This window comes from Colobus angolensis, unplaced genomic scaffold, assembly GCF_000951035.1.
Source record: "Colobus angolensis palliatus isolate OR3802 unplaced genomic scaffold, Cang.pa_1.0 Scaffold224, whole genome shotgun sequence".
Classification (NCBI taxonomy): domain Eukaryota; kingdom Metazoa; phylum Chordata; class Mammalia; order Primates; family Cercopithecidae; genus Colobus; species Colobus angolensis.
In genome coordinates, this window is record NW_012115422.1 from 1,468,034 (window position 1) to 1,473,301 (window position 5,268).

Below are 5,268 nucleotides of genomic sequence, written 5' to 3' on the forward strand. Positions count from 1 at the left end.
GTTTATTTTGAGCCTATGTGTGTCTCTGCACATGAGATGGGTCTCCTGAATACAGCACACTGATGGGTCTTGACTCTTTATCCAATTTGCCAGTCTGTGTCTTTTAATTGGAGCATTTAGCCCATTTACATGTAACGTTAATATTGTTATGTGTGAATTCGATCCTGTCATTATGATGTTAGCTGGTTATATTGCTTGTTAGTTGATGCAGTTTCTTCCTATCATCGATGGTCTTTACATTTTGGCATGTTTTTGCAGTGGCTGGTACTGGTTGTTCCTTTCTGTGTTTAGTGCTTTATTCAGGAGCTCTTGTAGGGCAGGCCTGGTGGTGATAAAATCTCTCAGCATTTGCTTGTCTGTAAAGGATTTTATTTCTCCTTCACTTATGAAACTTAGTTTGGCTGGATATGAAATTCTGGTTTGAAACTTATTTTCTTTAAGAATGTTGAATATTGGCCCCCACTCTTTTCTGGTTTGTAGGGTTTCAGCCAAGAGATCTGCTGTTAGTCTCATGGGTTTCCCTTTGTGGATAACCTGACCTTTCTCTCTGGCTGCCCTTACCATTTTTTCCTTCATTTCAACTTTGGTGAATCTGACAATTATGTGTCTTGGAGTTGCTCTTCTCAAGGAGTGTCTTTGTGGCATTCTTTGTATTTCCTGAATTTGAATGTTGGCCATGCTAGGTTGGGGAAGTTCTCCTGGATAATATTCTGCAGAGTGTTTTCCAACTTGGTTCCATTCTTCCCATCACTTTCAGGTACACCAATCAGATGTAGATTTGGTCTTTTCACACAGTCCCATATTTCTTTGAGGCTTTGTTTGTTTCTTTTCACTCTTTTTTCTCTAAACTTCTCTTCTGGCTTCGTTTCATTAATTTGATCTTCAATCACTGATACTCTTTCTTCCAGTTGATCGAATTGGTTACTGAAGCTTGTGCATTTGTCACGTAGTTCTTGTGCCATGGTTTTCAGCTCTACCAGGTCATTTAAGGACTTCTCTACACTGGTTATTCTAGTTATCCATTCATCTAATCTTTTTTCAAGATTTTTAGCTTCTTTGCAATGGGTTCAAACTTCCTCCTTTAGCTCAGAGAAGTTTGATCGTCTGAAGCCTTCTTCTCTCAGCTTGTCAGAGTCATTCTCTGTCCAGCTTGGTTCCATTGCTGGTGAGGAGCTGTGTTCCTTTGGAGGGGGAGAGGTGCTCTGATTTTTAGAAATTTCAGCTTTTCTATCTGATTTTTTCCCCATCTTTGTGGTTTTATCTACCTTTGGTCTTTGTTGATGGTGACGTTCAGATGGGGTTTTGGTGTGGATGTCCTTTCTGTTTGTTAGTTTTCCTTCTAACAGTCAGGACCCTCAGCTGCAGGTCTGTTGGAGTTTGCTGAAGGTCCACTCCAGATCCTGTTTGCCTGGGTATCAGCAGCAGAAGCTGCAGAAGAGTGAATATTGCTGAACAGCAAATGTTGCTGCCTGATCATTTCTCTGAAAGCTTCGTCTCAGAGGGGTACCTGGCAGTGTGAGGTGTCAGTCTGCCTCTACTGGGGGATGCCTCCCAATTAGGCTACTCGGGGGTCAGAGACCCACTTGAGAAGTCAGTCTGTCCATTCTCAGATCTCAAACTCCATGCTAGGAGAAGCACTACTCTCTTCAAAGCTGTCAGACAGGGACATTTACATCTGCAGAGGTTTCTGCTGCCTTTTGTTTGGCTATGCCCTGTCCCCAGAGGTGGAGTCTACAGAGGCAGGCAGGCCTCCTTGAGCTGCGGTGGGCTCCACCCAGTTCGAGCTTCCTGGCCTCTTTGTTTACCTACTCAAGCCTCAGCAATGGCGAGCACCCCTCCCCCAGCCTCGCTGCCACCTTGCAGTTAGATCTCAGACTGCCGTGCTAGCAATGAGGGAGGCTCCATGGGCATGGGACCCTTGGAACCAGGTGTGGGATATAATCTCCTGGAGTGCCATTTGCTAAGACCCTTGGAAAAGCACAGTATTAGGGTTGGAGTGACCCGATTTTCCAGGTGCTGTGTGTCACAGTTTCCCTTGGCTAGGAAAGGGAATTCCCTTACCCCTTGCACTTCCCAGGTGAGGTGATGCCTCACCCTGCTTCAGCTCTTGCTCGGTGGGCTGCACCCACTGTCCTGCAACCACTGTCTGACATGCCCCAGTGAGATGAACCCGGTACCTCAGTTGGAAATGCAGAAATCACCAGTCTTCTGTGTTGCTCACGCTGGGAGCTGTAGCCTGGAGCTGTTCCTATTCGGCCATCTTGGAACCCGAGAAATTCTATTTTAGCTATTCTAGTGTCCGCCAATGCCGCCTGCAAGGCAGAACTGTAAAGGCACAGGTTTGCAACATGGTTACTTTCTAGTGATTCTTTTAGTCATATTAACAAACAAAATATTTCTAGCACGATGGGCAAAATAATAATTCTTGAAACATTAGGTGTTGAAAATGTAAACATGTTTAGTTAAAATTACTTTTGAGACAACCCTAGACGTTATGCTTTCATAATTTAAAATATATCTTAAAATGTATATATATTAATGGTGTGTGATTAGACACATCATTAATATGTATAAAAATGTGAATGTAATATTTTTAGAATCCTTTTTTCTGTCAATGAATTATAGCAATTTAGACCAAATATGTTTTTTTTTTTTTTGAGACGGAGTCTCGCTCTTTTGCCCAGGCTGGAGTGCAGTGGCGTGATCTCTGCCTGCTGGGTTCACACCATCCTCCTACCTCAGCCTCCCGAGTGACTGGGACTACAGACGCCCACCACCACACCCGGCTAAGTTTTTGTATTTTTAGTAGAGATGGAGTTTCACCGTGTTAGCCAGGATAGTCTTGATCTCCTGACCTCGTGATCTGCCCACCTTGACCTCCCAAAGTGCTGGGATTACAGGTGTGAGCCACTGCACCTGGCAGACCAATACATTCTTAACTAATTTGCTTGCCAGAAAGGAATTCCCCATTCATAACATTATATTTGAAAATATTTTGTTATATAGTTTATTTGAAAAGGCTTTGCAGTACAGTTTACAGTTTAAACAATATTATTTCTAGTAAATGGGTATCTAGGCCATGTCATAACATAACATTTTGTAATAGAAATATTAGTCTTTCTTCCCAACATGAAAACATTGTATGTGGTAGACTTTTTATCAGGAAAATGTGTTAAGCATTCAAAATTTATATTGCTGGATTAAAACAAAAATGAAATACCATTTTACCCTAAGTTTGGCAAAAAGTGACTAGTCTTTCTAAGTCAACAGGCGGCAGAGACCAGGTGGTAGGACAATCCTGGCTGCTGCTGGTGTGTTTGGACTGGAACAAGCACTGAGGTCCCATGGCAAATCCTGGGACAGAAGTCATTCAGGACCCCAAGATTCCCCTTGGCAGTTCGTGCCTGAGAGAAACCTGCACATGTGCAGTTCAGAAGTAAAACACAGCATTTCATTTAACATCTATATTTATATAATCATTTCATTATAACTGAATAACACAATAGCCGTAAAGGAAATTAACTAGACAAGTCTCAAAGACAATGCAAGCAAAATTGCGGAACACAGGCCGGGCATGGTTGTTCATGCTTGTACACCCAATACTTCGGGGGGCCGAGGCAGAAGCATTGCTTGAGCCCAGGAATTTGAGACAAGCCTGGACAACAGAGTGAGATCTCTGTCTGTAAAACATAAAGATTAAAACATTTAGCTGGATGTGGTGGCACAAGCCTGTAGTCCCAGCTACTCGGGATACTGAGGCAGGAGGATCACTTGAGCCCAGGAGGTTGAGGCTGCAGTAAACTGTGATTGTGCCACGCTCTCTCTCTTACTCTGTTCCTCTCTGGGCAACACAGAAAGACCTTGTCTCAAAAAAGAAAAACAAAATTGCAGAACGTATAAAATGTATATATTTTTTCTAAATTTTAAAGGCACAGAAACAATCCTTATATTGTTCTTGGGTTCATATTCATGCCTGGAAAAATATTTAAAATGGACTAAGCATGTCCATCAGGGCCCTGATCATTGCAGGGGATGCAGAATGGAAGACAGGGGTAGGGCTGGGCCTGAGGATGTTGGGGAACTGTACTTTTAGCTCTAGTCCTTGTTGTTTGTTTCTTTAGGAAAATTGAAGCAAATATGATATAATGATAATAATTAATTTTAGGTGTACTGGAATAAGACTGTAATATTATTCTTTGTATTTCTTCTCACTCAGTAGAAACAAAAGGCTCACCAAGCACCCAGTACCTAGAAGTCAGCAGCCCATCCTAACCTGCACTCCTGCAGTGTGGCCTGAGGTGCCCTGTGTCCAAAGGAGAAAGGGGCATTGCTATAATCTGGTGGGTAGGCTGGTGTGCCCTGGGAGCTTCCCATCTGAAATGCTAGTGAGAGGTTTGCACCCTGAAAGATACTGGGTTTCGTTCTCCTCTTTGTCACTAATGCACATACCCTCTGTCTTGTGCAAATGCCCCACCCTGTGTCTTGTGCAGAGTTTGTATGGTCACACAGTGACATTTCTGGATTGTGCTGGATTGGATTTTGGCATGGTGCTCAGAGGTCTTTGTTCTCATCTAGCCTTAGAGGGCCACTCTGTGCTTGGCAGGTCCTCAGTGGTTGAAAAACTTCTTACGTACCGCTAATTTGAGGCTTGTCTAGCTGGCTGGTGGAGACAGGTGGGGAAGCTTAGGGAACCTTGGAATTTCTGTGGGGATTGACTCATTCTGCCCTGAGTACCATGGATAGACCTTTTCCTTCTGCTTTTTTTCTCTCTCTTTTCTAGCTGGGAAAACCCTTGGAAATACATTCTCGAGCCTCATTGTGTTGGGTTCAGAGGCCAGAAGGGAGAGACCCAGGATGGAGTGACAGGCGGCTTAGAGGCCAACTGGTCAGCCTGTGGGCAGAGCAGATGGGAAGACAGGGGCAGAGATTCAGCCAGTGCTCTCTGGGGGTCTCAACTCCACTTCCGTCTCACAGATCTGCCGGTCACCTGGCACCTCCAGTTCTCCTCACTCCTGCTGCTGGGGCAGAAAATGAGAACGCCAGATTGGGACTCCAGGTGCATTACTTTGTACCCGTGGCTCTGGGGTGCTGCTGCTGTTGTCCTGTGCGGTGGGTGGCTATTGTGGCTGCCCTACAGGTCGAGTCATACAGGATGTTGCCTGGTTCCTGTGGATCAAGATATTCTGACTTCCGAGTACTTGATATAGAAAATAAGAAGCCTGGGCAATGTGGATAAACCTCATCTCTGAACCAAAAAAAAAAAAAAAA